Here is a 9083-nt window from a genome sequence, read left to right on the forward strand (position 1 = left end):
TTATTTAGGGCTTTTTTTTAAAAAAAGATTTATTTATGTATTTATTTCTCTCCCCTTCCACCCCCCACCCCAGCTGTCTGTTCTCTGTGTCTATTGCTGCGTCTTCTTTGTCTGCTTTCTGTTGTTGTCAGAGGCACGGGAATCTGTGTTTCTTTATGTTGTGTCATCTTGTTGTGTCGGTTCTCTGTGTGTGCGGCACCATTCCTGGGCAGGTTGCACTTTCTTTTGCGCTGGGCGGCTCTCCTTACGGGACGCACTCCTTGCGCGTGGGGCCCCCCTGCGTGGGGACACCCCTGCGTGGCATGGCACTCCTTGCATGCATCAGCACTGTGCATGGGCCAGCTGCACATGGGTCAAGGAGGCCCGGGGTTTGAACTGTGGACTTCCCATGTGGTAGACGGATGCCCTAACCACTGGGCCAAGTCGGCTGCCCTGCCCTCATTTTTGAAAGACAGTCTTGTCAGATATATGTTTCTTGGCTGGAAGTTTTTCTCTTGTAGTGTGTTAAATACATCACACAACTGTCTAATTGCATTCATAGTTTCTGGTGAGAAATCAGCACTTAATCTTATTGGGTATCCCTTATATGTTATGCATTGCTTTTCTCTTGCTGTTCTCAGAATTCTCTCTTCGTCTTCGGCATTTGGCATTCTGATTAGTATGTGTCTCAGATTTGATCTATTCAGATTTTTTTCAGATGAGAGTACGTTGTGCTTCTTGGACTTTGATATCTATGTCCTTCAATAGGGTTGAGAAATTTTTTACCATTATTTCTTCAAATATTCCTTCTGCCCCTTTCTCTTCTCTGCTCCTTCTGGGACACCCATGACATGTAAGTTTGCATACCTTTTGTTGTCATTTAGTTTCCTGAGGCCTTGTTCACTTTTTTCCATTCTTTTCTTCATCTGTTCTTTTGTATGTTCACTTTCAGAGGCCATTTCTTCAAGCTCACCAATCCTTTCTTCTGCCTCCTCAAATCTGCTTTATATGATTCCAGTGTTTTTTTAAAAGATTTATTATTTATTTATTTCTCTCTCCTTCCCCACTCCCCCCGAGTTGTCTGCTGTGTCCATTCACTGTGTGTTCTTCTGTGTCTACTTGTATTCTTGTCAGTGGCACCCAGAATCTGTATCTGTTTTTGTTGTCATCTTGCTGCATCAGCTCTCCATGTGTGCAGCGCCATTCCTGGGCAGGCTGCACTTTTTTTCACGCTGGTTGGCTCTCCTTATGGGGCACACTCCTTGAGCGTGGGGCTCCCCTATGTGGGGGACACCCTTGTGTGGCACAGCACTCCTTGTGTGCACCAGCATTGTGCATGGGCCAGATCATCACATGGGTCAGGAGGCCCTGGGTTTGAACCTTGGATCTCCTATGTGATAGGCAGATGCCCTATCCATTGGACCAAATCTGCTTCCCTTCAGTGTTTTTAAAATTTCATTTATTGCAACTTTCACCCCCATAAGATCTTCTATTCTATCTATGTGTTCAAATTCTTCTTTGTGCTCATCCAGTCTCTTTTCAATATCCTTAAACTCTTTAGCCATATCATTGAATTTATTAAAGAGATTTGTTTGAGCATCTGTGATTAGTTGTCTCAACTCCTTTATGTCATCTGGAGGCTTATCTTGTTCCTTTAACTGGGCCACAGCTTCCTGTTTCTTGGTGTGGATTGTAATTTTTTATTGGTGTCTTGGCATCTGGATTACTAAAGTATTTATTCTGGGTGTAGTTTTTCTCTTTAGTTTAGGGCTTCCTGCCATTTCTCCTTTGCAGGTTGCGCAGTAGGAACCAAAGATGTAGTTGGTGCTATAAACTGTGGAGACTCAAGTTGCCCTCATTAACCCAAGGATGGATGAAGCTTCTCCCAACTTTCTCCTTTGCCAGGGGTATGGACAGAGTTACAGCTGTGTGGAATAATCCAAGTCATGCAGGCCTAAACTGTAGTTGCACAGAGAAACTGATGAAACTTCACGACCCTTTCTCCCCTGCCTAGGGTGGTGATGGAGCTGCAGGTATGGACAGCAACTACACAGTGCAGTTCCAAGGTGACCGCAGTTGCCCTGGTGGACTTCTGAGTATTCGGTCTGTGCCAGACAAAGGTACCCACAGTTAACTGGATAGGCTGGTGCAGGGCCTGCCAGCATCCTCCCTGTGAGAGGTGGGGCTGAAGCCTAGGTTAGGGCTGCAGGCCGATCTGGGTGAAAGAAACCAGTACCTACCCTCACTGTGATTTTTGGTCAGCCTGGCTTCCCCTCCTGCTGGGGGAGGAGACAAAACAGTGGCTACTGGCCTCTTTCTGACCTGGACAGGTTCATGCTTTAGCTGTTCTTAGAGACATACTTTAGTAAGCTGAGCCTACTAATCAGTAGCTGAAATTGGTGGCCAACTGTCTCTTCCTTCCTTATTTTTAGGAAATGGAGCTTCAGAGTCCAGCCTCAGAATAGCTCCTGGGGCGTCTTGTGCTGGCACAGTAGGATGATCACCAACCTCCATGGCTTGACCAGTAATTTCTTGAAGAGGCTGGCGCAGGTCCCCCAGCTTCCTCCCTGTTGGAGGTGGGGTAGGGGTTTATGCTAGAGCTGCAATCTGATCTAGATAGAAAGAAGCTGGTCCCTACCAGCACTATGATTTTCAGTCCACCCTGCTTCCCCTTGTGCCAGGTGCAGAGTTAAGATGGCAGCTACCAGCCTCTTTCTGACTTGGACAGGTTCAAACTTTAGCTGTTCTTAGGGTTACACTTTAGCCTGCTGGATTTACTCATCAGTAGCTGAAGCTGGTGCCCAACTGTCTCTTCCTCTCCCTTTTTTGGGAAGTAGAGCTTTCAATTTCAGCTATGGAACAGCTCCCAAGGCGGCTTGTGCCTCCAGTGGAGAATGGGCACCAGCCTCCATGGTGTGGAGTGCTCTACTTGAGAATCTTCTCTGCAGATAGGCAATCTCCTCCTTCCATTCTTTCAAGGATGTAGCAGGATGCTCTTCTGGTCTCCTGGAGCACCCAAACAGGTGCTTCAGCTAGCTCCAGAGGGCTCTGGGTGTTACTAACTGCCCTGTGTCAGGAGCTGACTCTAGGAGCTCCTTACTCTGCCACCATCCTGCTGGTTCTACCCAACTTATTTTTGATGCCTCGATGATGCATAATAATGGTGTAAGAAAAGAAAACTATAGGCCAATTCCAACTTGAATGTAGATGAAAAAATATTAAGCAGCTATTAGGTAACCAAATTCCTTAATACGGTATATGGGTTCCAAAATACAGCCCCAGTCCCCATAATCCATACTCCACAGTTTAGACCAGGCTCCAGGTCCTTAATTCCAGGTCCCACAATTCCAGACCTAGATCCAAGACTCCAGGCTCCCAATTTCTACCTTCAGATTGCAGACGTCAGTCTCTGATAATGGACACTGAGCTTTAGAAAAACAAACCCAGTCTAGAGATGGTCAGCTAGACATGATAGAGCTCAGGCCACAGACTGCAGATTTCACAACCCTAAAGGCCAATCGCCAGAATGCAGGATCGACTTCAAGCTCCCAACCACAGCCCTGGCATGTCATACCTGGATTCCAGAATCCAGCCTGATACTGCAGAAGTCAAACATCAGGCTCCAACTCGAAAATCCAGGTCCTAGACTTCAGAATCCAAACTCTAGATTCACACTCTAGACTCCAAGCAAGCCTCTAGAACAGAGGTTCTCAAATATTTCAGTCTCATGACCCCTTCACCCTCTTAAAAATTTTAGAGGACCTCAAAGAGATTTTATGTGGGTTATGTCTATCAATATTTACCATATCAGTACTTTAAACAAAGAAGTATATTTATGTGTTAATTTATTTAGAAATAGCACTAATAAATATATATAACATAAATAATGTATTTTAATGAGAAATAACTATTGACCTTTCTATGACAAAAAATTCTAAAGAGAAGAATGACAGCATTTTACATTTATGCAAATCTCTTTAAATGTCTGGCTTACGAGAACCAGCTGGATTCCCATATCTGTTTCTGCTTTTAATCTGCTGTGATATCACACATCTTCTGACCTCTGGAAAATTTCACTATACATTTGTGAAAGAATGGAAGCAAAAAGATAAATAATGTCCCAGTATTGTTATAAAAGTAAATGTTGAATTCGTAGACACTCTGATGTGGTTTCAGGAACCCTCCATGTTTCTGCAAGCCACGCTTTGAGAACCACCACTCTAGAATAGATTCTAGGTCTCAGCTGTGGGCTGCAGGACCAGGACTCAGACCCCAGCCCTCCAGAAAACCAAGATTTCTCCTACAGATGAATCTCCCAATTCCAGGTTCCAGACATCAAACTCCAAAAAGATCTTGGAATCCAAATCTGACATTCCAAACCTTAGGCTCAGACTCTGACCCCTAGACTCGATGCTCCCAATACCAGAAACCAAACTGCAGACCCAAGATACATGGCCCTAAATTTCTGACTCTAGAAATAAGTTTCCAGCACCCAGCAACTGTTTCTAGACGTTGGTGCTCTGACCCACCCACTGTGAGTCCTACATGGACCATCTCATCAAGCAGCCTGGTCCAAGGCCTTAGAGCTGATCCCAGGAACAGGCCCAGGCCCAAATCTTTGTCTGGGAAGGTCAAGGTTTGACCTGCTGAGTCAACCCTTTCCTGCAGACCACAAACCCTGGGGTCCTTCATCAGCCTTCCCTGCTAGTGCCAGCACATGGGGAAGTGGGGAGGAGAAGAAGGGCTGTCAATCTGCAGAGAGACGGAAACAGGGGTGGAAAATCAGAGCTAGAGATGGCTAGTGGAAGAGTTAGAGGCAGAGAGCCAGAGACGGAAATACAGAGAAAAGAGATAGGGTGGAGACTGGGAGAGGAGCCAGCAGTGGGAGACCTCACGGGTCACCTTTATTGGGCACATCTTTGTGCCAGGCAGGGGAGGGGATGAGGCTTAACGGGCTCTGCATCTTCTTTGGCAAGAAAAGTCTTACTATCCTAGACTTATTTATGATTCTGAATATACTAATGAAAAAAGAAATGACAACAAATCAAATGACAAATCTAAATCAGGAAAAGGACAATAATAAACCACATATTTCAAAGAGCTGACAAATACCACAGTACTCCTAAAATCCAGAAAAAGCATAATATTTTAATCAAGTGCCTGAAACACCTCCGTAACACATTTTCCTCCCTCTTTGCATACTGTTTGATCAGCTCTGCATGTGATGAAATGATTATGCCATATCATTTTCTACAAAGAGAAAGGTAACTCAACATTTCAATTGATCAACAAGAGTCCATCAAAATCTGCTTTTCGTGATTGATGATCCAGAACCATATCTTTCTGCATTGGCATTCTGCCCTCCAGGAGCTCTGATTCTACCAACAAAGACCTCATCTTAAGTGGGAAAGAGTGCAGCCCGCACCGAGCCCTGCCAGGCAGGCAGCTTCCAAGAGTGGGTGCTAACGGTATAAGATGTTAACATCAGGTGAAAAAACACAATGTGCTAAGAGAAAGAAACCAGGCACAACGTATTTAATACTACATATTGTATGATTCCATGAATATAAAATATAAATGTAAATCAATTAATAAAGATGGGATTAGATTAGTGGTTATATATGGCTGGGGAAGCATAGAGGGATTGAGAGGTGACTGCTAAGGGATGTGCAGTTTTTCTGTTTTGGAGCATTGAAATCGGTCTAAAGTTTTTCATGGAGATGAATGCAGAACACTGTCATTATAGTAAAAGCCTTTGATTGTACAGTTTGGATTGATTGTATGGTACGTGAATATATCCCAATGAAACTGCTTCAAAAATAAAAGTGCCGGGACAGAATGTGTTTGGAATAATGCTTCCGGAATTGTGAGCTGCCATTTGTCTATTTTATTTTTTAACTTGAAATAGTTTGAATAAAAAAACACATGTCATATGACCACTTCATGGCGTTCTCCAGGGGCAATTCAGTGGAAGAAGGGGTGTCTTTAGTGCATGGAGAGGATGGAGGCAGACGTCCTGGGCTTCACTTCCTGCTACTGTCCCCTCAAAGGCGTATCTCCATACTTCTGGGCAAGCTTCTGAACTTCCCTGTGCCTCAGGTTTCTGCGTTATAAAATGGGGAGCAGTGACCTTAGAAAGGGGCTGCTGTGGGAATTAACTGAGTTGGCACCAGCAAGGACAGGGCACTTTGGGGGAAGAGAACAGGGCGATAAGGAAGGGGCCTGCAGGGGGCTTCTGGGGGGAGGACGAGGGGATTCTGGGGTAAGTCCAGGCACCAGGGACAGTGAGCGGGCAGAGGTTCCTTGCTCCACAGGAACGATGGCGACCCAGGTGTGTGCCCTCAGTGATCTGCCGCTGACTTCTGATTTGCGCCTTCTTTTCTGACTGCATGAGAAGTCCATTAAAATGTTGACACTGAAAAATAAATGCCGAGGGCAGGGCTGGGTGGGTAGAACAATGCCTGGTAAGAAAAGTCTCAAGGAGTGTTGTGTAGGTACATCCTTGTACTTCAGAAATTTCCTAGTGTCGACCAAGCTGGGGGCGTTGCTAGCACCCAAGACCTGGGGAGGGGGCCATTGCAGGGAGAAACTGAGGGGAGGGGGCTTAGAAGGGTGGGGGCTGTGATGCGGTTCTGAAGCTGTCTGTGCCCATCAGGCAGGTGGGGCACCTGGAGGACAGCAGCCCGGGGGTCACGCAGGTGGTGAGAGCAGGGGGGATGCTTCCAGAGGGTCCCACAGGGACCTGGACCACCCACCCACGCCTCAGCCTGGGAGAACAGCTTTCTGGGTAGCTCTGACTCTTGCTTTTGTCATCCTCTCTCAGGAGAGAGAGGCAGGGAAAGGACAGCCGGCCGTGGGCTCTGCCCGCCCAGCCTGATTCTCAGACATGGGATTCCAGGTAGACACAGCAACGCCCCAGCATTGGGAGTGAGAGCCTTGTCCACAGAGTCTTTGAGAGACGGAGCTTCCGTTCAGGACACGGAGCTGGAGGGCTGGCCCATGGGGATGGACGTACATGCACAGGGGGCAGGGTCTGGAGTTCAGGGCCGGGGGAGGAGGAGGAGGGTCCTATCCTCCACCTCCCCAGCTCTCGGCTCATCTCAGAAGCCTCCTTACCAGGAGGATTTCTCTAGCTGGAGTCCCCTCCACCCCAGGGACTGCGGAGCCAAGGAATGTCTGAGCACGTGGGAGGGGCCCGGTGGGTTCTGTGGGCTGAATGAGTGATTGGGGTGGGGTGGGGGTGGCTGGAGGGGCCAGGACTGAGGCTGTGCTGTTTGCCCAAGTGGGAGGGAGGGTCCAGGCAAGGAGGCGATTCCCAGGAAACATGTTTTAAAATCTGAAAGAACGAACAAGGCCTGATGTGGAAAAGGGAGCTACAGATGGTCCCTGGAGGGGGTGGTGCAGGGAGGTGGAAAGGGGGGAGCCGAGACGCTGGGGTGGGAAGGGGTCTCCAGCTGGGTTTGGTGGGGGCTGAGGCCTGTGTAGGTCTAGGACGCCTGCCCAGAATCTGGGACCCTGCGCTCCACCCCGTGGCGTGGGAAGGAGGTTGGGTGGGTAGGCTGCTCACCTTGCAGGCGAGTCTGGAATAGTCGGGTTCCCAGCACACGGTGTTAACGCTGTCACTTTCCAGTCCTTGTCACACTCTTTGTTGGGCAGGACCCTGACGTCCACATATTGGAGAACCTCAGGGATCTCGTCTACAGAGAGGGAGAGACAGGGCTGTGGCTGGAAAGACCCTGCCTGTCAGCCCCTCCGCCCCTAGACCCAGCAACGTAGGCTGCCCCGTGGGGCCCAGCCCAGGCGTACCCTCTAGGGTCTGCCACGCCTCAGCAAGGTACGGGCAGCTGCTCCCCAGCTGGGCTCCTGGGGGGCAGGGCCACAACCTTCACGGCTCCTGTGATGTCCACGGGTTCCTCCAGCTGGAACAGCATGAGGTTGTGGCTGACGTCCTGGAACCCTCGACTTGTGTCTCAGAGCGTGGGTCTCAGGCGGCCCCGATGGGGGCAAACTGGGCCATGACTTCGTCGTACCGACGGAAGTTGTGTCTGCCCAGCAAGGGCCCTTTAAAGCTGGGGGTGGGGGCAGGCATGGGAAATAGGAGAGAGGAGGGGCAGGAGGTGGGCTCTGAGATTGGGGAAGGATCCCAAAAGAGAGGGAGAGACATAAAGATGGGGGGGGAGGCAAGTCTGGAGAAATGGAGACAGTGAGTGGGAAAACAGGAAGGTGGAGACTGGCAGGGAGTGAATGTCGGAGAAAAGAGCATAAGAGGAGATGAGAGTGGGGAAGGCAGGGATGAGGAGAGGTGGAGGTAGCCAAGGGACAGCGGGAGAGGGAGAAAGGTGGAGAGTGAAGGAGAAAGGGAAGGAGATGGAGTGAAAGAACAGACAGGAACAGAAATGACAAAATGACAAAGGCAGAGGAAGGACCAGAGAGCATGAGAAATGGGGTGGAGGCCAAGAAGGTGAGAGTGAGAGAGGAGGGAGGGAGAGGAGGGGAGCGGCCTTGGGGGCCTGAGACCAGGCTCAGCGGCCCCTGGGCTGTGGAGCTGCTTCCCAGCAGGCGGCAGCCTAGCCCACAGCCCAAGGTCGGTGTCCCCTTCCCTCCGCAGCACCCTCCTTCCCCTCTCTCATCCCTCAGCTCCTTGTTCCTTCCTAAACCTGTCCCTGCTCATCTCCACCTGATCCAGCCCATTCTCCTCTCTTTCAAGTGGATTTAATTGTCCCCGAGGCTGTGGCTGGGAGAAGAGAGACAGCAGAATCTGCTCCCACCCCACACCTTGGGATAATGCTCTCCATTCTGTCTGGGGGTTCCCCTGAGTCCCATCCTGGGTGGTGGGTGCAGTAGTGATGGGGGTCCTGAGTAAGGCAGAGACCCAGAGAGAGAAGGAGGGTGACACCTACATGACAGAGATGGGCAGAGACAGGGAGAAAGAGAGACATGGAGACAGAGAAGAGAGAGAGAGAGCCCAAAACATGCTCACACAGAGAGAGACGCACACCTGAGCCAGATACTGAGAGACACAGAGACAGACGGTGACAAAGAGAGGGACACTGAGAGGGGCCTCGGGCGGCCATGGAGACGCTGCTCTGGGCTCCCCCAGCCTC

The 9083-nt window shown here is 49.4% G+C and overlaps 1 long non-coding RNA gene across 1 annotated transcript; it reads right to left on the reverse strand.

The window, feature by feature from the left end:
- Positions 1 to 5113: 5113 nt before the first annotated feature.
- On the reverse strand, positions 5114 to 8536 carry LOC131274262 (uncharacterized). Its single transcript, XR_011646238.1, has 3 exons — positions 7786 to 8536; positions 7547 to 7676; positions 5114 to 6394 (listed from the first exon to the last, which is right to left on the reverse strand). It is a non-coding gene; the product is annotated as an uncharacterized lncRNA (long non-coding RNA).
- Between the last annotated feature and the right edge of the window lie 547 nt (positions 8537 to 9083).

Source organism: Dasypus novemcinctus, chromosome 18 (genome assembly GCF_030445035.2).
Source record: "Dasypus novemcinctus isolate mDasNov1 chromosome 18, mDasNov1.1.hap2, whole genome shotgun sequence".
NCBI lineage: Eukaryota > Metazoa > Chordata > Mammalia > Cingulata > Dasypodidae > Dasypus > Dasypus novemcinctus.